The sequence below is a fragment of the Neoarius graeffei genome, chromosome 11, assembly GCF_027579695.1.
Source record: "Neoarius graeffei isolate fNeoGra1 chromosome 11, fNeoGra1.pri, whole genome shotgun sequence".
Taxonomy (NCBI): Eukaryota; Metazoa; Chordata; class Actinopteri; order Siluriformes; family Ariidae; genus Neoarius; species Neoarius graeffei.
In genome coordinates this window covers 52214207-52240484 of record NC_083579.1, presented here as the reverse complement: position 1 = coordinate 52240484, position 26278 = coordinate 52214207, and the positions used below count along the sequence as shown (strand labels likewise).

At 41.7% G+C, this 26278-nt stretch overlaps 1 long non-coding RNA gene across 2 annotated transcripts in view; it reads right to left on the bottom strand.

Annotated features, from left to right (window-relative positions):
- Window positions 1-4996: 4996 nt before the first annotated feature.
- The window catches only part of LOC132894394 (uncharacterized), an 86955-nt gene continuing 65673 nt past the window's right edge, over window positions 4997-26278 (bottom strand). The window contains exons 2-4 of one of the 2 annotated variants that reach the window (XR_009655643.1): window positions 24705-24803; window positions 15742-15903; window positions 4997-5217 (exon numbers count right to left, since the gene is read on the bottom strand). This is a non-coding gene — a long non-coding RNA (uncharacterized LOC132894394). Of the gene's footprint in view, window positions 5218-15741; window positions 15904-16328; window positions 17670-24704; window positions 24804-26278 lie in introns of those variants that run through there. The other variant, XR_009655642.1, reaches the window with a different exon arrangement.

Sequence of the window (26278 nt, the reverse complement as noted above, 5' to 3'; positions counted from 1 at the left end):
GCCAAAAAGTTGATACTCAATTAAAGTACAGATACTCAAAAAGTGTACTGAAATACAGTACTCAGGTAAATGTACTGTGTTACTGTCCACCTCTGTGTACTAGTGACAGCCATGTGTGGACAGCTAAAATGATGAGTGGTATATTAATGCCCACACAGATCCTCAGTGTCTATTCTCAACTCTCTCCTTTTTGTCACTCTCCAGATTTGCTACTACACTCCCTGAACCCAATGCCGGCCTGTGTGGAGGTCTCGACCCTTCTCAGTATCAGTATGTCAGCATCCACCATTTGGCTTCTCAACCCAGAAGAACTAGAGAAGTCTGTCCATCTGACAGACCCCACTTTCTGGAAGAGAATGACACAAGTAAGCTTGTGTATGTTTATCATTTGAAGCTTTTTGCAGCTATTACAAGTACAAAATTCCAAATAGCCCAAAGGTTGTAGGCAGAGAGTGAAGCAAAGAGAGAGAAAAAAAGAGAGCAGAAGGGAGGAATGATGCGAGCACAGTGATGGCTTTAGCAGACCCAGACAGATGGAATAAGCACTTGAGGGAAAGAGAGGAAAAACAGTACACTTTATAGAGTACTGAAAACAAGTCTGCTATGAGAACGTGTGTTTGTGTGTGTGCATGTTACTGAAGAGAAACATGAGACATGAAGAAAGACCAAGAAGGACCAATATAGGCCTAAAAAATGTTTGAATGTAGTATAAACAAGCTGTTTCGTTCACGTGGATCTCACTACAACACTGGTAATAAGACTCAGACTAGGGACGTGTCCGAATGTCCATGTTTCCTCTACCTTGTTACTACAGTATTGCTTTTAACAGTGACAGTGAGGGGAAAAGGTGAAACAGATACAGACATAAACATACATATAGGATGAGGAGCCTTGTCTTGCGATAGCTCTCTCTCTCTCTCTCTCTCTCTCTGTGGTTACAGTGTGCCTCTCCTCCACTGTTGTGATTAATGCCTGGCCTGCAGATGTCATCCCTTGTGGGGGTGAAGGCCTAAGGCACTGCAAAACCACTGAGGAAAACATTGCTCTGATTTAGCGCACAAGCATGTGTGTGTGTGTGTGAGGGTGACTCATGACCATTTGGGTTATACACATGGTGCCCTTAGTTGTTCAAATCTTCTCTTGTATTATACCAAAAATTACCACAATGTGGCGCCAGAGTGATTCCTGTGATTCCTGTTGGCTCTACTCTGCAGGATTTTCTAAAATGTCAATCTGAACAACAAAAGATGAGTAAGTTTTGTAGGTAAAGAGTTTATTTTTCAAAAATTCAGAACTTAATGTTCTGAAAAAAAGAAAAACTGTGCTGTCTAGCCATTCAAGTGATTTATACACTTCACGAAAAAAAGATACAAAGGGCACACATTTATTTCATATCAGGCTCCCAGATGCTCCTTTCTAGCCAGTATCACATGTTCTCAGTATCAAGAAATGGAAACGCTGCTGATGAAAAGCCATGTAATACCTGTGATTGGTATTTTGAACGGGGCGGCACGGTGGTGTAGTGGTTAGCGCTGTCGTCTCACAGCAAGAAGGTCCTGGGTTCGAGCCCTGGGGCCGGCGAGGGCCTTTCTGCGTGGAGTTTGCATGTTCTCCCCGTGTCTGTGTGGGTTTCCTCCGGGTGCTCCGGTTTCCCCCACAGTCCAAAGACATGCAGGTTAGGTTAACTGGTGACTCTAAATTGACCGTAGGTGTGAATGTCAGTGTGAATGGTTGTCTGTGTCTATGTGTCAGCCCTGTGATGACCTGGCAACTTGTCCAGGGTGTACCCCGCCTTTTGCCCGTAGTCAGCTGGGATAGGCTCCAGCTTGCCTGCGACCCTGTAGAAGGATAAAGCGGCTAGAGATAATGAGATGGTATTTTGAACCAAAACATATAAGGACAATGTGCAGTTTCAGTTAAAACAAAATCTTTTATAGGCGGCACGGTGGTGTAGTGGTTAGCACTGTCGCCTCACAGCAAGAAGGTTCTGGGTTCGAGCCCAGTGGCCAATGGGGGCCTTTCTGTGTGGGGTTTGCATGTTCTCCCCATGTCTGTGTGGGTTTCCTCCAGGTGCTCCGGTTTCCCCCACAGTCCAAAGACATGCAGATTAGGCTAATTGCTGGCTCTAAGGCTACGGTACATCCACACGACAACGACAACGAGATTTTATTTTTAAAAAATATCGCGTCCACATGGGCAACGGATCAGTAAAATATCAGGTACATATGGCAACGCAACGCTTGCTGAAAACGATGCAATACACATGCCACACCTCTACGTGCGCTGTAAGACGGTCCCATCGGAGACACCAGAACAATAGAAGAAGTAGGACGCATGCGCATAAACCCCTTCTTCTACCTGGCGTGAGGTACTCACAGGAACAAACACACAACAACAAGAAGAAGATGGCTGCGACTACGCGAAGAAATCGTGCCTTCTGTGTGTACAAATTAGTTTTATTAGTGTGCATAGTTTTATATAACTTAATTTTCTTATTGTGTGTGAACATTTTGAAAAGCATTTTTATATAATTTATATAACTTTTTATATTGTGTGTGAACATTTTGAAAAGCAGTCTTATCCAATAAAAAAAAGAAATTCAAGAAATGGTTCAGTTACTTGTTTAAAAGAAAAGCTGTATACAAAAGTGAATGCAATGCAGTGGTTCATACAAAACAGCGAGAGTGCTGCTTGTTCTAGTCATGTGGTTGTGACGTCATCGTAAACAAATCTGTTCTACTCATCCAGACGACTTCGCAACGGCGCTGTTGCCAGATTTTTCCACTCTGGAACCCGTTCTCAAAAAATATCGTTTTGGGGCACCCAAAACGCCGGTGCCGTGTGGACGCCAGGCCGAAACGATAAACAATTTTATCAGATTCACCTGAATCCGTTGCCGTGTGGACAGGGCCTAAATTGACTGTAGGTGTGAATGTGAGTGTGCATGGTTGTTTGTCTCTATGTATCAGCCTTGCGATGACCTGGCAACTTGTACAGGGTGTACCCCACCTCTCGCCCATAGTCAGCTGGGATAGGCTCCAGCTTGCCCGTGACCCTGCACAGGATAAGCGGTTATGGATAGATGGAAAAAATATTTTAAAAACATTCATAATTAGATCCATTTTTCCTGCTAAACTTTTTTTTTTGGTCAAAACTATTGTCATTGTCACAATTGGTCCTTTTCTGTGACGACTAAAGTTTGAATTTATATCGGAAAACTCATCCATGTGGACTGTGTCAGTGTGAACTGTTCCACTACCCCACTGATTTTCAAGTTTCCACAACCATTTTTGGGGCTGATTTCTGATATGCAGTATGTTTGAGATCGTTTTGAGCTAAAAATCACCTGGGATTTAGGGAAATCTATAATGCCATCAATCTTCCTCAGAGCATTTGGATCATTAGGCACAAAACCTCTGGAAAAACAACAATGATCCACAACCAAGTTTAACATCTAGTGGCTTCTAATAGTTGATTATGAAACATGACAACCTCTGGAATCTGTTATATCCATTACTTTACTTGCGCAAAGCTCTTTTGTTTTTCCAGTTGGAGTTCCTGGAGACTGAGAACAATGCTTTAAATATAGATTGTTTTTCCAAGTACAACAACTTGTTAGCATTTATTTTAAATTCTCTTTGAAGGTGCTCATAATTTCTTGAGAGAAAATGTTAATATCAAAAAGTTCTGATATTACTGATCAGTGAGAATGATTTTATTAGAGTAAATATAAGTATGGTCTGCTGTTGTTATACACAAAAGGTCCTAGTACAGGTGAGAAAGAGAACATGGATACATAGGCACAAGGACAGGCAGTTACACTACTATTTTTTTATATGTATAATTGCTCATTGAATTATTTCTCACTTTCTGATGATTTGCAGGGGAGAGCAGTGAGACTTGGGACAAGTTTTCCGCTTTTGTAGATTGTGTGAAATTCTTTGCAGGTAGCATCACATTCATATTGCATTAGAGAGTATTTTCTATACCCTCTTACCACAACATTAGTTTCTCAGCTTGTCACATATACTGGCCTTCAGGCTTCACTTTTTCTGTCATTATTTTTTTTTTTTGTGGGGAGATATGGGACATTATGTCGGGAGACTTGGGACATAGTGAGGAGACATGAAACAAAAATAAAATACCTAGACCTACACGTTTCATTTTCATTTATTATCAAAACTTGTAACATATGAACTGTATGAACACACAATGCTGGTACAGCGATAGAAAAATGTCAGTTTACCCAAAACCTGACTAGACAAAACAGTTCCATTCTCAAAAAGGAATTAAATAAACTTAATCCTCATGCAGGGACATTCCCATATTTTTAACAAATATTTAAAACAATTTTATATTTGTAAACCACAAGAAAAAAAAACAGTAACATGATGAACCGTCCCAACTCTCCCCATCTGGACATTTTGGGGAAAAAATCCTTAAATATTTTTCTCCCCAGGATTTAAGTTTAATAAATAATACTATATGTGGTAACGCTAGGTTACAAATTTTAATTCCTAACAAATTCCAAATTCACCAGAGTACATTACACCACAGAATGGAGATGGGATGAAGTAGAAAGTACAAGTTTTGGTTGATAAAAATATTGAACTGCACAGACCTTGCTGCAGTGTCCAGCTTCGTGTCTCCAAAGGAAGTAAGTTACTCTAAGGGGCAACATATGACTTCTGATGTTATCTAAAACCTAAATGGTTGAAATTAATTTATGAGAATACAAACTGTCCCAAGTCTCCCCACTCTCCCAAGTATATATATATATATATATATATATATATATATATATATATACACACACACAGTGATTTCATATTTGCAGTTTTGAAAGACCTCAATACCCCAGCAAGCAAGACTAATGTGGGAAGTTAGTGGATTGTACAAACCAAGAGAACATGGCCATGCACCATGTCACCCACCCAGTTCAGCTTTTTTTCTCCTAGAATCCTTCCAACACGCTATCCTAAACATCCTCAAATTATATCATCTCAATGGCTGATATCATCTCAATGGCTGATATCATCTCAATGGCTGATATCATCTCAATGGCTGATACTGTGCATGTTGAAATCAACAATGCGTAATGCACTAGTTGATAAGGTGACTCAGAACAGCTTCTTGGCTGATGGGGTAAGGTGTTTTGAGCAACAAGGAATGCCAAACTTGGTCCTGAGATCAACTGTCTCCACATCTGTCCCACAGCTGTTATCCCAGAGAGAGACAGACAGACAGACAGACAGACAGATGGAGAGAGAAGCAGAGTAGGTACATAAGTGTTGAAGGCAAAATATGAAATCTTATGTATAACATACAAAGAAAAAGGCCAAGCAGCAGAAGCCAGGACTGGGCTATCCATTATAAAAGCATACAGTAACAAAATATTAAAATATAGTATTTGCAGCATTTTGAAAGACCTCAGTTGTCATTCTTAAAGGTCCTACTCTAAAATTATATTTTCAGCTACTGATTCGGCTTTACTGGCACACCTCGGTGAAACTACCACTAACAGATTAATAGTTAAAGCATGGGCTCTGTAATTATTCATAACAGTCATAACAGTTTTTGCTCTCCCTGTATTCCAAAAGCCATTAATATTTCTGCTTAGATAAACAAGTCTGTCCTCTGCAACATCCCAGAGCCTGTCAATGGCTAAATAAATAAATAAATAAATAAAAATACTTAAACTAGCAACAACTATCTAACCTTTATTTTACCCATTAACATATGCTTGGAGGTTAATAGAAATTTTAGAGATTTCCTTAAAATAAGACACCTTTTGTTTGAACCCACCCATTTTTAAGTGATCAAAAAATATTAGAACATGTGACTGAACCAGCCCTGGGTTTTGCCTGTGAAGACTGCATTTGTTGTTAAAACAAAAAAGGATAAACCAGCATAAAGACCAGAGAACTGTCTATGGGAGAAAAGCAGGCCATTCTGAAGAGGGAAACTTGATCGGCACCATTGCAAAAGCATTAGGCATATCCAATACAACTATTTGGAATGTCCTTCGAAAAAGAAGTATACCACTGGTATACTAACAACCAGATATCAAACAGATTGACCAAGTTAAACAACAGCAATTGATGATAGAATCATTGTGAGAGCTGTTAAGAAAAAACCCAAAACAACAAGCCAAACCACAAGATGCTGTTCTTCTGTGCTCCACCCACTTACACGAACTGTCACAGTGGTGCCGAAACCCAGGAGGAGCAGAGAAGAGAACAGCTCCATGGAGTCCTCCACCTTTGCCGACCTGATCCACGCCCTCACCACGGCCCAACAGAGCCAGCACCAGGTGCTGCTCGCCCTCCGAAAGGAGCAAGAACAACGGTTTGAGGCCCTGGTGCTGGCGCAACAGGAAGATCGTCGGGCGTTCCGGCACTTCCTCGCGTCAGCGGGGTCCACCATCTCCACCGCCGCGGGCCCTTCCCCCCTCACCCTCACGAAGATGGGCACGCCTCTTCTCTTCTCTCCTCTCTCTCTCTCTCTCTCTCCCCTCCTCTTGTGTCTCCTCCTCGCCCTATTCCCCCACCATGGAGGCAGGGGCCAGCGCCACCTCAGCTGGCCCGCCGCACCTGCGGTACCCTCCCATGTCTCCCTTCTGTGTCCGTCTCTCTCCCCCCTCAGGTGAGTGAGCCCCAGAGCACTAGTGCAGAGAGGAAGCCCAGGCCGGTTTGCTGGTGCGGCAGGGAGCCAGGCCACCTCCAACAGCAGTGCTCGGTAATGGAGGTGGGCGCGGTGGTTCGGATCCCCGACGTGCCGGGAGCTGCCCTCGATCGGGCCGGAGCGTATCGCATACCGGTGAGTATCCAAGGGGATACATATCAGGCGTTGGTGGATTCTGGCTGTAATCAGACCTCAGTCCACCAAAGCCTGGTGCAGGACGAGGCATTGGGGGGAGCACAATTGGTGAAGGTGTTGTGTGTGCACGGGGATGTTCACAACTACCCTTTAGTGTCGGTCCACATTTTTTTTCGAGGGGAAAAATTTGTAGTGAAGGCGGCGGTTAATCCTCGCCTTACCCACTCTGTAATTTTGGGGAATGATTGGCCGGGATTTCGGGATTTAATGACACATTTAGTGAAGAGTCCTGTCATTTAACAGGGGGAGCTGTCACAGAGCCGTCTACGTCATCTCCGCGTCAGAGTGAGGAGCCGCCGGCTCCTCCTCCCTCTCTTGGGGAATCCCTCACGGATTTCCCGTTAGAGCAGTTGTGAGACAAGACTCTGCGGCATGCGTTTGACTAAGTGAAAGTAATCGATGGTCAAACGCTCCCGCCGATCGCCACCCCGTCTTTCCCTTACTTCGCGATTATGAAGGATAGATTATACCGAGTGACACAGGACACTCAAACTAAAGAGCGAGTCACGCAGCTTTTAATTCCGAAGAGCCGCCGGGAATTGGTATTCCAGGCGGCTCACTTTAATCCCATGGCTGGACACTTAGGGCAGGATAAAACACTAGCCCGAATAATGGCCCGGTTCTATTGGCCGGGGATTCGCGGCGATGTCCGTAGGTGGTGTACAGCATGCCGCGAATGCCAGTTAGTAAATCCAGCGGCCATTCCAAAAGCGCCTTTGTGCCCTCTCCCATTAATCGAGACCCCGTTCGAAAGAATTGGGATGGATCTCGTCGTCATTAGATCGGTCAACACGAGGGTACCGCTTTATATTAGTTCTGGTGGACTATGCAACGCGATACCCGGAAGCAGTGCCTCTGCGCAATATCTCAGCACGCAGTATTGCGGAGGCACTCTTCCGCGTTATCTCCCAAGTTGGAATCCCGAAAGAGATTCTGACTGACCAAGGCACCTCATTTATGTCACGTACACTGAACGAACTGTATGGGTTGTTGGGTATTAAGTCGATCCGTACCAGCGTGTATCACCCACAAACGGACAGTTTAGTTGAATGGTTCAATCGCACCCTCAAGAACATAATTAAAAAATTCGTAAGTGAGAACGCACGTAATTGGGATAGATGGCTCGAACCCTTGCTCTTTGCAGTGCGAGAGGTCCCCCAAGCCTCCATGGGGTTCTCCCTATTTGAATTGTTATACGGGCATAAGCCGCACGGCATCCTAGATGTGCTGCGGGAAAATTGGGAGGAGGGACCTTCACCAAGTAAAAACGAAATCCAATACCTTATGGACCTGGGCGCAAAACTCCACACACTCACGCACCTAACTCAGGAGAATTTGTGGCACGCCCAAGAACGACAGACCCGCCTGTATGACAAGGGTACGTGCCTTAGGGAGTTTGCACCGGGAGAGAAAGTACTCCTACTGTTGCCCACATCAAGCTCCAAATTAGTCGCCAAGTGGCAAGGACCCTTTGAGGTCACACGGCGAGTCGGGGATGTTGACTATGAGGTGAGGCGAACGGATAGGGGTGGGGCGCTACAGATTTACCACCTCAACCTGCTCAAACTCTGGAACGAGGAGGTCCCCGTGGCGTTGGTGTCAGTGGTTCCGGAGAAGGCGGAGCTGGGGCCGGAGGTGCAAAAGGGAACATTGGCATCACATACCTCTCCGGTACTACCTGCTGGGGCGCCCTTTCACCCTCTGTTCGGACCACGCGCCCCTCCAGTGGCTCTACCGCATGAAGGATGCCAACGCGCAGATCACCCGTTGGTATCTGGCACTCCAACCCTTTAACTTCAAGGTGATCCACAGGCCGGGGGCGCAGATGGTCGTGGCGGACTTCCTCTCCCATCAAGGGGGGGGGGGGGGGGGAGTCGGCTGCAGGCCGGATGGCCGCCTGGCCTGAGTCGGGCGGTGGGGGTATGTGGCAGCGGGGGCGTGGTCAAGCATCGGTCTGTGACAGGAGGGCGGAGTCAGGGAAGGTAAGTGGCAGAATCACTACACCTGAGAGCAATTAACCTGTGTTTGTGTGTCTTCCCAGTGACCGCGCCCTACTTAAGGAGGGAGAGTGAGAGCAGAGGGGCTCTCTCCCGAACCAGACGACTGGAATGTGTGTGCGTGCGTGTGTGGCTGAGAGAGAAAGATTTGCACTGAAAAGTGGAAATAAATGTTTTGTGAACTCAGTTCTGTCCTGCCGTCCTTCTGTGCTCCACCCACTTACACTAACTGTCACAATGTTATAATCATGTTGTCTGTTATCACCCAAATGAGGATGGATTCCCTTTTGAATCTGGTTCCTCTCGAGGTTTCTTCCTCATGTCGTCTGAGGGAGTTTTTCCTTGCCACTGTCGCCACAGGCTTGCCCATTGGGGACAGATTAGGGATAAAATTAACTCATGTTTAAAGTCATTTAAATTCTGTAAAGCTGCTTTGCGACAATGTCTATTGTTAAAAGCGCTACAAAAATAAACTTGACTTGACTTGATCTGGGAAAGGGTGGAAGGTTTAATACTGGTGAAGTCAATCACCAGCCAGCAAACAACTAAAAGAAGCTGTGGTCCAAGCCTGGAAAAGCATCCCAAAAGTAGAATGCAACAGTTTGGTGATGTCACTGGTTCGTCGATTTGATGCATTTATTGCAAGCAAAGGATATGCAACCAAATATTTAGTGCTATATATATTATAATGTACTTTAAGGCTTTGTGTTCCGTTACTTTTGATCACCTAAAAATTCTGATCGATCATCTTGTATATCATCTCAAAACCAAATGTCTTCAGTGTATAGTAAAAACAAATTAATTGGCCTTGCTGCTTCAATTCTCTCAGAGGGGACTGTAGTTAATATATATATATATATGGATCAAGCGCAGGGCCTGATAACTCCGGATCACAACAATTGACATTCATTTTACATTTACAGTTACATGACTATGTTGTAACAGTTAAAAAGAGTTCTTCAGTAGCTTTCAAAAGACACCAGCCAACCAATCAACATTTGCCCGATGCATAGCAGCAAAGGCCCACACAGCACATAGCTCGTGGGAAGACTGTGTGCTAGCACATCTGTCTGTACCCCCTTTTCTCTGCTTTGCAACTTAAAGGAAGCTGTGGCCTAAAGGTTAGAGAAGCAGCTTTGGGACCAAAAGGTCACCAGTTTGATTCCCTGAACCAGCAGGGATGGCTGAAGTGCCTTTGAGCAAGGCACCTAACCCCCAACTTCTCCCCAAGCTGCTCTGGGTACATTGTACATCGCTCTGGATAAAAGCGTCTGCTAAATGCCAGTAATGTAATGTAACACAGATGCATAAATGGGCCTTAATACCACCCCAATGTTTCAGGCTGAAGAAAATCCCTTCTCACACTGAGACAGCAAGTGTTGTGTGAATATAAAACAATTTGAAATATCTTTAAAAATGCCTAGGACAGTTTTGCTTAGGTTATGCTTGAAAGTTGGGGTAAGCTGATCTCTCTGAACCTCAAATTTTTTAGATAAAACAATTTTAAATAATAAACAAAGCTTAATATATAATGTAGGTTTTGATTGATCCAGCTAACAACGTGGGAAAAAAATAGGCTCCTTCCCAAACAATTGAGGGAATTCCATGCTACAAGATGCAAGCATTTCTATAACCCATAAGTCGTGCCCCCCCGGATTTCATGTAGACCGAACCATATGACCATTTCCCCATTTAGGAAGCAAAGAAACCTCAACTATTCAAATAACCTCTTGAATGTTTGAAATATATTTTTTAAATAATGTAAGCAGGTCAGTTTACATGAAAAGTCTGCAATCCCAATGTCAAACTATGTTAAATGTATTGGCACCCACCGTGAAAATTGCTAATTCAGACAAATCTTTGATATAAGAACCAAACATTTATAAGTTGACAACAAATCATTTTACAGATGAGTGGTCAGAACAACATAGTCACATTCACTGACCATGGCTCTTGGTGTCCACTGCCCAGAACCAAGAAGCGTGCACAACAAGTTTCTATTCACTTTATATCCGCCAGGTGGCATTTGTGCTCCATATTTGAAAAACCCATGCAGCATGCCTATGATCATGGCTTTACAAAACCAGCACATATGGAGTTAACATTTATCATGTATCACTCCAGCACCAGCAAGCAGACCCTGAAAAAGAGAAACAAATGTAGGGGTAGCGTGCTGGGTCAATGGTCATGCTGTGCTCACTGACTGACTGAGTGGCTGAGTGAAGGGCACTTGGACTGCGCTGTACTCAGTTGTGTTATGTTGTGTAAGTCAAATAGTACAGAGCTAATTTTCTGAGTTCAATTTCAGAATATTATGCTCAATTATGATTCTTAATGGCTATAAATACCAAGGAAGAGGAGAAGGCAATGTTGCTTAGTGAGTTTTTGTGCCAACTGAAACATCTTTAGTGCTTCCTGTAAGTCAGCATTCATGTGTGACAGTAACTTGTTACATAACTGTTATGGAATGAGGATGGGTAGAGAAAACATATACCCATACCTAGAAAATAGTTAATTTTTCACACATTATAATACTGGACTAATCTTCAAGGCCTCAGGTTAAATGAAATTTTGTGTGAGAACACACACACCCACCCACCCACACACACAAATATTTCTGATAATTATGTCTGAGTCTATTTCCACTCCACTGATTGAATCATAATTACGCTCTAATAATTTGTTCTAATCAGTGCAGCAGCAAGAGTGAAAGTTAGACGTCCCTCTCTGTGTCTGAATGTGTTTGTGTTACTGATGGAAATTTCTCTTCTCAGTAAGCCAGATAAATTAGCTCAGAGACAACTAAGAGATAACTCTTTGGACTTCTAAAGACAGGTATTTCTTTTCTTTATACCTGACCAAATTTGCTATATTTTGACTAGAGTTTGACTTTTTTTTAACCTAACCACGAGTGAAATGTTTTCATACAATTTAACTCTACCTTTGAATTAACAAAATAGCTTTACACTACAACCCTGATTCCAAAGAAGTTGGGACAGAGTACAAATTGTAAATAAAAATGGAATGCAATAATTTACAAATCTCAAAAACTGATATTGTATTCACAATAGAACATAGACAACATATCAAATGTCGAAAGTGAGACATTTTGAAATTTCATGCCAAATATTGGCTCATTTGAAATTTCATGACAGCAACACATCTCAAAAAAGTTGGGACAGGGGCAATAAGAGGCTGGAAAAGTTAAAGGTACAAAAAAGGAACAGCTGGAGGACCAAATTGCAGCTCATTAGGTCAATTAGCAATAGGTCATTAATATGACTGGGTATAAAAAGAGCATCTTGGAGTGGCAGCGGCTCTCGGAAGTAAAGATGGGAAGAGGATCACCAATCCCCCTAATTCTGCGCTGACAAATAGTGGAGAAAGGAGTTCGACAGTGTAAAATTGCAAAGAGTTTGAACATATCATCATCTACAGTGCATAATATCATCAAAAGATTCAGAGAATCTGGAAGAATCTCTGTGCATAAGGGTCAAGGCCGGAAAACTATACTGGGTGCCCGTGATCTTCGGGCCCTTAGACGGCACTGCATCACATACAGGCATGCTTCTGTATTGGAAATCACAAAATGGGCTCAGGAATATTTCCAGAGAACATTATCTGTGAACACAATTCACCGTGCCATCCGCTGTTGCCAGCTAAAACTCTATAGTTCAAAGAAGAAGCCATATCTAAACATGATCCAGAAGCGCAGACGTCTTCTCTGGGCCAAGGCTCATTTAAAATGGACTGTGGCAAAGTGGAAAACTGTTCTGTGGTCAGATGAATCAAAATTTGAAGTTCTTTCTGGAAATCAGGGACGCCGTGTCATTCGGACTAAAGAGGAGAAGGACGACCCAAGTTGTTATCAGCGCTCAGTTCAGAAGCCTGCATCTCTGATGGTATGGGGTTGCATTAGTGCATGTGGCATGGGCAGCTTACACATCTGGAAAGACACCATCAATGCTGAAAGGTATATCCAGGTTCTAGGGCAACATATGCTCCCATCCAGACGACGTCTCTTTCAGGGAAGACCTTGCATTTTCCAACGTGACAATGCCACATACTGCATCAATTACAGCATCATGGCTGCGTAGAAGAAGGGTCCAGGTGCTGAACTGGCCAGCCTGCAGTCCAGATCTTTCACCCATAGAAAACATTTGGCGCATCATAAAACGGAAAATACAACAAAAAAGACCTAAGACAGTTGAGCAACTAGAATCCTACATTAGACAAGAATGGGTTAACATTCCTATCCCTAAACTTGAGCAACTTGTCTCCTCAGTCCCCAGACGTTTACAGACTGTTGTAAAGAGAAAAGGGGATGTCTCACAGTGATAAACATGGCCTTGTCCCAACTTTTTTGAGATGTGTTGCTGTCATGAAATTTAAAATCACCTAATTTTTCTCTTTAAATGATACATTTTCTCAGTTTAAACATTTGATATGCCATCTATGTTCTATTCTGAATAAAATATGGAATTTTGAAACTTCCACATCATTGCATTCCGTTTTTATTTACAATTTGTACTTTGTCCCAACTTTTTTTGAATCAGGGTTGTACATTGTATTTTATAAATAGTCAATAAGACACTACAGATAATGTATTGACATATTTAGTAAGCATCACTGCATTAATATTATTGTGTCTGCTATGTCAGTGCTACATTAAGAAAGTTTGTTTATCTCAGTAACTGACTACCTCCCTGAACACACTCACTTCATACAGTGCATATGACGTTTTCTCATTTTGCTGTATTGAAACAACAAATTTAAGTATATTAGAATGTGATTTGTTTTCTGCTCCTTTTGATATGACACTCCAGAAATAAAATTAAATAAAGTATTTCAATGTCCTCAGAATTATTCAAAATATCAAAAATCCAGGACCAAGAAGGACCAAGGAACTGTTTCGAGATGAAGTTGTTAGCTAGACCAGAGATCAGCAAAGCTTTGATCCTTCTTCGGAGCACTGTTAAATCCATTATAATAAAATAGAAAAAATATGATACAACCCAGACACTACTGAGATCAGGCCAAATTGAGAACTAGGGCAAGAAGGGAAACTGTCAGGCAACTGTTCAAGATACTGAAGGGGTTACAGAGCTCGCTGTCTGAAATAGGAGAACCTGTGCAGTAGTAATGTGTAGGTTGACCCCTAACACACAAGTTCCGCAGGCTGACCTGCAGGTTGGGTGGGTTTGAGTAAGCTTACTAGAAAACTGTGGCAGCTTTGAGCAGGGTAGTTCAAAAATTTACCTCATCACTTACTCCATGATATGGATGCCATTGCTATACAAGAGAAAAACAAAACACATATTTGCCGGTTGGGTGGTGGCGGGTTGGCTCTCATAATGGGTCAGGTGGGGTATTAAAAAACCCTGACTTACATAACTGACATAACTACTGCACAGACAACATTAGCTCCTCACAAAGCCTACCTAGGAGAGTGGCCAGAAGGAAGCCACTTCTGAGTAAAGCCATGTTAGAAAATCTAAGATTTGGGAAAAGATATTGTGATGAGACTAAAGTTGGTCTAAAGCCAAAACATCATATTTGACAGGAACCAAATACAGCCCAATATCCAGATAACACCATTCCTGTGATCAAGCATGGTGGTGGTAGCATCATTCTCTAGGGTTGCTTTTCAGCAGGAGGAACTGGAAATCTTGTTGCCATCACAGGCAACATGGATGAAGCCAAATATAAGCAAACTGTTGAGGAGAACCTATTCCAGTCAGCTAGAAATCTGCATTTAGGCAAACATCTATGGACAAAAAGGACAGTGAGCCAAAACACAAGGGAAACACAGAGGAATGGCTTGGGGGGAGAAATTGTTTTGGAATGGCCAAGTCAAAGCCCAGACTTAAATCCATTTGAAATCTATGGAATGATCTGAAAATTGGTGTCAACCACCATTCTCCATGGGGTTGGAGAAAATTTGCATTGAGGAATGGAAAAAACTGCCAAAAGTAAAATGCGCAACGTTCATATCATCACATCTGAGACAATCCAAATCTGTCGCTGTTGCAAAAGGACACTTCACAATGAAGGGCCTTTCAGAATGAAGCAGTTTTTAATTTTAAAATAATTCTGAGGAAATCTAAATACTTAATTTTATTTCTGCAGAGTCACTTCAAAAAGAACAGAAAATAAAATCCCAAATTGATATGCTTAAATTTGATGCTGCAATAGAGCAAAGAGAGAAATAATCATTGTCGGATGAATACATTCGGGAGGCACTATATACAAAAAGAAAGGGGGAAAACAGCTCTCAACTTGCATATGTGTGTGTATGTATGTGTGTGTGGGGGGGGGGGACTATTTATGCTACTGAAGCCTAAGAAGGGAAGCAGTGGCTGGGGAAAGATAAACTCTCTGTGAAGCTACAAAGAGATGATAGTTGTTATGTTTAAGTTTCACTCAGTGGCATAGACCATATCACTCACATGCATATAGTATATACATACAGAAAGAAGTTGGGGAAGGCATAGAAAGCTCTCATCTGGCTCTGGATTGTGTGTGTGTGTGTGTGTGTGTGTGTGTGTGTGTGTGTGTGTGTGTGTGTGTGTGCACGCGCGTGCATTAGTGTGTGTGTGTATGTGTGTGTGCGTGCACATGTGTGGGTATGAGTGTGCGTGCTACAGGGCTGTCAGCAAGTCTTTACCTGTCTCTACATCTGCATACCTGTGCATCTAAGGGTTTGTGTGTAGGTGTGCCTGTGCAGCTCCACCTTCCTCTTCCACATGCTGAATGAGAAAGTGAGGAGGCGAAGCTAGTAATTACAGTAATTAATGATTTTGTTGAAGGTTTCCAAGCTTTCCGGCCCTGTGGTTGTACTGCAAGAGGACTGCACCTCTCTTACTTCTGTATGACGATCCTCCCGTTTCTGCTCAGCTGGGTGGAGCGATCTGAACTTTGAGATAAACCACAGCTTCTTTCAAATGCTCCACTGCCCCAAGGAGTGTAGGTGTGCCTGCCTCTCTCTCTCTCTCTCTCTCTCTCTCACTCTGTGTGTGTGTGTGGTCTGTGTAGGAGAAAGTAACAGAGAGAGAGAGAGAGAGAGTATATATAATAATGCACATTCATTACATTGCACGAAGTTCAGCTTGATCTTGCTGTCACAGATTTTGTTGTTTGTGAGATGAGATCGGCAGACTTAAAAGACATAACGTGACATGCATTATGCTATTAAAGACAGCCAATGACCATGTTTTGGCAGTATCAGTAATTTTTATTAAATCTCTGAGAGAGAGAGAGAGAGAGAGAGAGAGAGAGAGAGAGAGAGAGAGATACAGATTCATGTTTTTATGTTAAATTTCTTGATAGTTGTTAGTGAGAAGTCTTCAGTGCTAGGATAATTTCTTTACATTACAAAAATACAAACCACAAATTCATTTTGATAAAAATTTTTTTCTATAATCTTCACATACAATCTAAAATTATGTTTTGTATTTCAAAGAATCTAGTTTGAAGAGATGTGTAAGACATACTGTATGTGGCATGCATTCACGTACACAATGACTGAAGTCTAAAGATGTAATGCTCTCTCTCTCTCTCTCTCTCTCTCTCTCTCACACACACACACACACACACACACACACACACACACACAGACACACACTATAAAGTCAGCTTGAGTTTGACCCTACACTTAGCATATAGAGTTCACATAGAGTTTAATCTTAGACGCGTACAAACATCCACACAAAAGCATGCACACATTCCCCATCACCCAGCCATATCATGTGCCTGCATATTTATTCAACCTCTTCAACATATTTATGAATGTGGTGTGGTGGTCTCTCAGCATCCATCCATTAACATCTATCACTCAGACACTAGAGCACACAACTCTCTCTCTCTCTCTCTCACCCCCTGCTAACCACACATACATCATTGCTGCAGTCTTTGCCTCAGACATACTCTAATATAAGGTGATACTTTGAGATAATTCGTGACCCGGGTCTGCACACTAGACTGTAGTTAATCAGGTCGACTAAGCCAGGGATGTCTGACGGGTTGGTTTTAGAACATGAAGCAGGTCCTCAGCTGCAGGAGAGTTTTTACTAAAGATATATGTGGACTATACTGTGGACACATAGTTCAGTGGTGGGCCTCAAAAACAAGCCCTCAACCTCTTCGAATCACAGAGTTCCTGTCTGCATCCTTCATGTCTACACCAATGCTGAGAGAGAGAGAGAGAGAGAGAGATAGAGATATGGAAATGTAAATCTGGCTCCCTCTGGGAGAAAGAAAGACTCTGGAGAAAATAAATTTTTCATGGTTCATGGTGAGTTCAGCCAAACCACTGATCAGCTCTCTCTCTCTTTCCTTCTTCTTCTTCTTCTTCTTCTTCTTGTCTCCGACCTTGTATGGTAGTCCTACAGCACTTACTTTACATCTGTCTCTTTAAATATGTATTTCTTATTTCCTCATTATACTACATTCAATATACTAAACCAACATAATCAACTCGTTTTAATCTTATTCATTATCCATCTGGTAACCACAAGGTCTGTTTAAAGTGCGACTGGAAAACAGTGGTTGTTTAGCGGGGCCAGATCTCAAAGGCCAACAAAACAATCAAGTCTAAAAATAAAAAATAAATAAAAATCATGTATTACTATAAAGATTCTCATGAAATATAGTGTGTGTGTGTGTGTGTGTGGGGGGGGGGGGGGGGGGGGGGTGTTGGGTGGCAGTGATCCGGGGGCTTAAGCATGTTCCAGACAGTTAATAAAATGAAGACAGATGCAACACTGGAACACATATGCATCTTCACCTCAGCCCCTGAATTGAGAAATAGAGAGACAAAAGAAAAAAACAACAGCTTGTAACACTCCAAATATCAGACAAAAGCCTTGTACTCCAAGTAAAAATGCTTTGCCGGTTTCAGACTTCTTCATTGAGTCATCATGGCTCCAAAATTCAACTTTATCTGATTAAAAATCTCTTTCCATTGCAGTTGAGTCTGCTATGCATGAATGCAGTCAAGAAAATTACTTTAACACAGTTCACAAACTTTAACACAGTTCAACATCACATAGTATGTTAATGTTAACGGCTCAGCGTGGTATGGGAGTTGACATCGTTCAAATTTCCCAGGTAGGATTTCATGGAAGTAATGTAATGTTTTACTTTTGTGACCTCACATTTAATTAAAAATGGACTTTCATCCAGGAGCTGTTTTCAGTGGAAGGCTGTGTAATTAAAGAACTACTCCATCATTGTTCAACCTAATGTTTATGTAATTGATCTGTTGCATGTGTCGTTCCTGTGTACAGGAATTTTGGTACCTTTCCCTTTACCAAGAAATGAACAGAAAACCTGTGTACTCAAAACACACTTATGAACGAAGCCAAAATGCAGTCAGTGAGGGACTAGATGAATATTTCTGCAAAAGACATATTTATATAAAACACTGAATGTTTCAGTGTTATTTGCAAAATAAGCACTTGTAATATTTGTATTTTCAGAGACCTTTTGCACAGGGAACAATTTGTTTCTACTTACCCCATTTCCAGAAAAGTTGGGATATTTTCCAAAATGCAATAAAAACAAAAGTCTGTGATTTGTTAATTCATGTGCACTTTTATTTAACTGACAAAAGTACAAAGAAAAGATTTTCAATAGTTTTACTGACCAACTTAATTGTATTTTGTGACTATAAATGATGTTAGAATTTGATGCCTGCAACACACTCAAAAAAAGCTGGAACAGAGGCATTATTACTATTGTATTACATCGCCGTTCCTTTTAATTGTATAGGATCTGAGGATACTAATTGTTGCAGTTTTGCAATTGGAATTTTTGTCCATTCTTGCTTGATACAAAACTTCAGCTGCTCAATAGTCCAAGGTCGCTGTCATCTGATTCTTCTCTTCCTGATGCGTCATACATTCTCAATAGGAGACAGATCTGGACCGGCAGCAGGCAAGTCAAGCACATGCACTCTGTGTCTACAAAGCTACGCTGTTGTAACCCGTGCAGAATGAGGCCTGGCATTGTCCTGCTCAAATAAGCATGGACTTCCTGGGAAGAGACATTACCTTGATGAATATGTCTCTCTAAAATCCCAATATATGCCCCAATACTATCATAGGTACCTTTACACACATGGCACTCACCCATGCTGTGGGCACTGATGCCCCCCATACCATCACAGATGCTGGCTTTTGCACCTTTCTCTGATAACAACCTGGATGGCCATGTTCACCTTTGGCACTGAGAACCTGACATCTGGTTTTCCTGAAAACAAGCTGATGTGTGGACTCATCTGACCACAACACATATTTCCACTGTCTTTTTGTCCATTTGAGATGAGTTCAGGCCCAGTGAAATCAGCAGCGTTTCTGCATAGAACTGATGAATGGCTTCCTTTTTGCGTAATATAATTTCAGGTTGCATTTCTGTATGCAGTGGCAGACTGTGTTAAGTGACAACAGCTTTCTGAAGTACTCCTGAGCCCATGTGGCTATATTTGTCACATTAGCATGACAGTTTCTCAGGCAGTGCCACCTGAGGACTCGAAGGTCATGCACATTCAACAGTGATTACTGACTTTGCCCTTTACGCACTGATATGCCTCCGAATTCCCTGAATCTTTTCATATTATAATGTACTGTAGATTTTAAAAGACTTACAATCTTGCATTGAGAAATGTTCTTTTTGAAATGACTAACAATTCTTTCACAAATTTTGGCACAAAGGGGTGAGCTATAACCCATCCTTGCTTGCAAAGACTGAGCCTTTGGTGCTGCTCCTTTTATACCCAATCATGAAAACAATAGCCCCCAATCATAACTATGTCATCACTTGTTTACTGCAATGCATTAGGTGGGATAGGTAGGGTCGGTAGTTGAGCGATATGGTGGATGTCAGATTAATTTTACCTGAGAGCGATGTGAGAGGAGCAATTTTGCCATGTTCTGTCATGGAAGACAATGAAATTGGTGATTTAAAGAGGTGGATAACATGTCAAGGGTTTACAGCAGGAAAATCGGAATCCAAATCGAGCTTGGTGAGAAGGTAAGAAGTTTTTTTTTTTTAATTATTATTTTATACACACCCCCGTACTACAGACCCTGGGATCACGAAGCAATCTTAGACTTAAGTCTAAATTTGTTTCTTTTAATCTTCAGTTATTCCTTACCATTTTCTAAGAAGCTTTGTTCTAATGAAATCTTAGTCTTGTACTTAATCTTGATCCAGCACAATGAAAGTTACAGATGCAGTAAGGGAAACTATTATGAAAAATCAACTTTTGACTTAAGTCTAAGATTGCTTCGTGATCCCGAGCCCAGATGAACAGCATCAAAACATTTATAAATAAGTGATTAGTTAAATAAAACTTGATATCAGGAAACATTACAATTTAAAAAAAAACAAAACTTTGAAAGCCCACTGATCTGCTGTGTCATGTTCAGTATAAATGCATTTTCTTCAATAAATGCCGCTAGTGAGGTACACTGAGCATTATATATACCTGAAAGAGAACCCTTTGTGGTTTGGGAGTTTTATTGGTCTGACAGGCTCGTTCGGCTCCCGAGTGCTTCAGCACATTGAGAGGCAAAGGCTGAAGGATGCTTCTTTGTTTTACAGGCTTTGGAATATCGCTAGTTTCAAATGATGAACAGTGTCAATTGTTATAATCTACTATAATGAAAGCCATTCCGCAGACCATGGAAATATTGCTGGGTCACAGTTTAAGTACGACTTTTTCCCACCAGAGAAATGTAAGCTACAAACACTTGTCCATTTCGATTCAGTTTGAAGGTTTTCGTTGCAGATTAAACTTATCCATTTCTTTCGTCTCTTCTTCTCGACTGGCAGCTGATAAAAGCTCAAATTAGGTGTTCTCTTTGTTGTGGAGACACAGTTAGACACACAGCAATTCACTTTAGACACAGTTAAAACCAGTTAGACAGAACAATGCGGTGTTTAACAAAGGCGAAAGTAAACAATATGGTGGAGCTGACCCCGGGTATCGCCCATAATACATTGCGGTAAACAAGCGATGACATAGTCAGGGGTTAGGGTTATTAACCTTATGTGGCAGCGGGGGCGTGGTCAAGCGCCGGTCTGTGACAGGAGGGCGGAGTCAGGGAAGGTAAGTGGCAGAATCACGTCACCTGAGAGCAATTAACCTGTTTGTGTGTCTTCCCAGTGACTGCGCCCTATATCAGGAGGGAGAGCGAGAGCAGATGGAGCTCAACCCTGAACCAGACGCCAGTTGTGTGTGTGTCTGTGAAAAGTATTGTTAGACTGAAAAGTGTGGCAATAAAGCCAATTTATAAAACCTGATCTCTGTCCTGCCGTCCTCTGTGCTCCACCCACACGTAGGGTCGTTTACACCTGCTTATTGTGGAATCTTCCAAAATGGAGTTACTTGAATATCCTATAAACTTCATCTCATCATCTCTAGCCGCTTTATCCTTCTACAGGGTCGCAGGCAAATTATATCCCAGCTGACTACAGGCGAAAGGCGGGGTACACCCTGGACAAGTCGCCAGGTCATCACAGGGCTGACACATAGACACAGACAACCATTCACACTCACATTCACACCTACGGTCAATTTAGAGTCACCAGTTAACCTAACCTGCATGTCTTTGGACTGTGGGGGAAACCGGAGCACCCGGAGGAAACCCACGCGGACACGGGGAGAACATGCAAACTCCACACAGAAAGGCCCTCGCCGGCCCTGGGGCTCGAACCCAGGACCTTCTTGCTGTGAGGCGACAGCGCTAACCACTACACCACCGTGCCGCCCTCCTATAAACTTTTCAGTCTTATTTTGCCTCTGTCCCAACTATTTTTGAGTGTGTTGCAGGCATTAAATTCAAACTTTGTTTATATTTACAAAATACAATTAAGTTGGTCAGTAAAACTATTGAAAACCTTTTCTTTGTACTTTTGCCAGTTAAATAAAGGTTCACACGAATTAACAAATCACAGATTTTTTGTTTTTATTGCATTTTGGAAAATACCCTAACTTTTCTGGAAATGGGGTTCGGAATATTGTCAATGTACAGTGGTGCTTGAAAGTTTGTGAACTCTTTAGAATTTTCTATATTTCTGCATAAATATGATCTCAAACATCATCAGATTTTCACACAAGTCCTAAAAGTAGATAAATAGAACCCAGTTAAACAAATGAGACAAAAAATATTATACTTGGTTTATTTATTGAGGAAAATGATCCAATATTACAGATGTTGGCCTTTTTTTCCCCTTCCTCTTCCCCATATCTTATTCTTGTTCTTTTTTATATTTGTATATGCATATACCTAATTTAATTTAATTTAATTTAATTTAATTTAATTTAATTTAATTTAATTTATCTAGAAGTTTTTCTCTATTTATATTCTCTGTTTATCCTGTAATGATGCTACTGGAATTTTAATTTCCCTGAGGGAACCTGCGCTAAGGGATCAATAAAGTTCTATCTAATCTAATCTAATCTAATCTAATCTAATCTAATCTAATCTAATCTGTGAGTGGCAAAAGTATATGAACCTTTGCTTTCAGTATCTCATGTGACCCCCTTGTGCAGCAATAACTGCAACCAAACATTTCCGGTAACTGTTGATCAGTCTTGCACACTGGCTTGGAGGAATTTTAGCCAATTCCTCCATACAGAACAGCTTCAACTCTGGGATGTTGGTGGGTTTCCTCACATGAACTGCTCGCTTCAGGTCCTTCCACAACATTTCAATTGGATTAAAGTCAGAACTTTGACTTGGCCATTCAAAAGCATTGACTTTATTCTTCTTTAACCATTCTTTGGTAGAACGACTTGTGTGCTTAGGGTCATTGTCTTGCTGCATGACCCACCTTGTCTTGAGATTCAGTTCATGGACAGATGTCCTGACATTTTCCTTTAGAATTTGCTGGTATAATTCAGAATTCATTGTTCCATCAATGATGGCAAGCCGTCCTGGCCCAGATGCAGCAAAACAGGCCCAAACCATGATACTACCACCACCATGTTTCACAGATAGGATAAGGTTCTTATGCTGGAATGCAGTGTTTTCCTTTCTCCAAACATAACACTTCTCATTTAAACCAAAAAGTTCTTTTTTGGTCTCATCCATCCACAAAACATTTTTCCAATAGCCTTCTGGCTTGCCCACGTGATCTTTAGCAAACTGCAGAGGAGGAGCAATGTTCTTTTTGGAGAGCAGTGGCTTTCTCCTTGCAATCCTGCCATACACACCATTGTTGTTCAGTGTTGTCCTGATGGTGGACTCATGAACATTAACATTAGCCAATGTGAGAGAGGCCTTCAGTTGCTTAGAAGTTACCCTGGAGTCCTTTGTGATCTCGCCGACTATTACATGCCTTGCTCTTGGAGTGATCTTTGTTGGTCGACCACTCCTGGGGAGGGTAACAATGGTCTCGATTTTCCTCCATTTGTACACAGTCTGTCTGACTGTGGATTGGTGGAGTCCAAACTCTTTAGAGATGGTTTTGTAACCTTTTCCAGCCTGATGAGCATCAACAACGCTTTTTCTGAGGTCCTCAGAAATCTCCTTTGTTGGTGCCATGATACACTTCCACAAACATGTGTTGTGAAGATCAGACTTTGATAGATCCCTATTCTTTAAATAAAACAGGGTGCCCACTCACACCTGATTGTCATCCCATTGATTGAAATCAACTGACTCTAATTTCACCTTCAAATTAACTGCTAATCCTAGAGGTTCACATACTTTTGCCACTTACAGATATGTAATATTAGATCATTTTTCCTCAATAAATAAATGACCAAATATAATATTTTTGTCTCATTTGTTTAACTGGGTTCTATTTATCTACTTTTAGGACTTGTGTGAAAATCTGATGATGATATGATGATCATATTTATACAGAAATATAGAAAATTCTAAAGGGTTCACAAACTTTCAAGCACCACTGTATCTTAAAGTAAACACTGGCATGCTTTAAAATCTGTCTTAAAATCTAAGTGCATGTATTTGGAATTATCTTTTCCTAAATTGCTAATGTATTGAAAATCTACATAAATGATAGCTATATAAAAACACCATTGATATAACATTTTTAATGTCTGTCTCATACTAAAAGCTTATTTGTTAAGGTGTTACTGTTAATGAACAGAATTAAATGAACACCCCGAGGCTTCTATTATATTTTTCGAGTAAATTTCTGCTCAACACAGGGAAATGTATTGAAATTCTTGTGGATGTGTGAATGTGCAAACTGTACGCTACAGATGTAATGGAGTTAGATTAGGTGTTCAAAATATTGGAGTATTCCTTAAATATGTTCTTATTGTTGGTATGCTGTGTAAATGGGTTGTGACGTGTGTAAAATGATACTGTGCTATAGGAAATGGTTTCAGTCCGAGAGACATTGCTTATTAGCTCAGCTATGTGCTATTGTTAATTCCCAATCCCTCCTAAACTCCTCATTTTAATTAACAAAGTACGAACACATAGGCTTTCTGTGGGGAGTGGCTGAGGGTGTAAATTACCTGCAGCCTGTAATTACACACACACACACACACACACACACACACACACACACACACACACAATGAATGCATGCTCATGTTTTCATTTACACATGAGATCATATATCCAGATTACATCTCTTGATGACTTCATTACTGTCAGAAGTCTGATCGTGTGGCTGGGGCCCGAGTCCTGCTCTTTGAGTCACTTATAGAAGAAAACGCAGGCCTGCTAATCAGCTCATCTTGAGCAAATAGCTGATACTGACAGCAGTGACTGAAGGCTGGAGACTCGGAGCCAGAGGAACCAGAAACAAAACAGTACTAATAAAGACCTCTGAGCAACTGACCTCAGGGTTAAAGGTGACGACCTCAGTGGGCGGACGCTGGAGGTGTCCATCTCAGGGAGGAAGAGGGTTGAACATTCATGGCGCTCACGGCTGGAGCAGCTGTAATAATAGTCCAGAAACAAGAACCAGCTTTAGTTTGGAGCCTGGACTCATAGTGACAACAGATTGTGGTCTTTCTTCTCTTACACAGTCTAACTCAATATTCAAGAGATGTGTCAGTAAAGTGCGCACACACACACACACAAGCTCTGCGGTCCCTCTGCAGTTAGCTTGACATTTTAGAACAACAAATTTTCTTTTTGTGTTGTTCGCTTGTTTCAATAGTCATGTTTTTGTTTCTAAGTGCTGGAACTGTTTATGTGGTGCATTCAGTGGAAAATCAGGAGTCCTGACGATCCTGACAATTCCCTAACCACCACTGGCCTGAGTTTAACCATGTTCACATAGTGTCTTGGTGAGTAGTATGTTTGCTAGTTTATAAGTCTGTAGTTAGTTATCAAGCAAATATGGTAGCTACAAAAGACACATATTGAAGGCTAGCAAATATTTAAAAGCTTTATCCATCAGAACCACGAGTTGGGCTAGTGGTATGTATGTTCATCTCTTGACTGGGAGCTTGCAAGTTCTACTTGCAGTCAGGTCATACCAAAGACCATCATAAAAATGGTACCTACTACCATCTGGCAAGACACGCTGCAATACAGATGCAAGTGGGGAAGTCAAACTTTCATGGTTACCAGAGAACTAGCCCCCCACTGTAACCCTAGCTGTATAGATCCCTTTCACTGACGTCACCCCAAACCGGAAGTAAGCAGACCCTGCGCCATATTGGAAGACCAACAAACTCGTGATTAGGGGGAAATAACGGCAGCGATATGTGAACCCACGAGAATAAAGTGGAGTGGCAAACGACTTAAACAAACAAATCTGAGCTGTTTTATTTATGATTTATTGGCCCAACAGTAGACTTGAAAGAAACCTGTGTGAGACTTGGCAAAAAACTGTGGATATAATGGATAAGTCTGTGCATGATCTGTGGACACTTTGAGGTAAGCAAACGCAAGAAATTCAGATTTAAAACATGCTAAATTGGCCCCAAGTTGATAACTGTATGAGGAGCAAGCCTCCCAGACTTCTACAATTTAATAATAATAATAATTTAGGATGGTTTGGGGCTTGCTCGCTGCTGCCAGGTTGGTTGTTGAGTAGCCTGACTGTTTTTTTTTCTTGCGTGTGGTATCATTGTTGACGCGAGGTTGTTTTTTGAACATGCCAATGTGGACACGATTTCCCCTGATGAGTTATGACTTCAGACGCGATGCGTGTGTGGAGGTGTGGAGTCTGCGTGATATGTGCGTAAGATAGGCTTCTCATGTGTTTGGAGATCCACGCTCTGAGACAAGCGCAAGGCTTCTCATGTGTTTGGAGATCCGCGCTCCGAGACAAGCGCAAGCGCCCCAAGAGAAAAAAGGGACCCCCCAAAAATATCGGCATAGTTCGAACACTGAGTGTAGGCACTGGGTGTAAACAACAAATAGTTTACAATGTCTGGGTAGCAAACAGATGGCAGAATT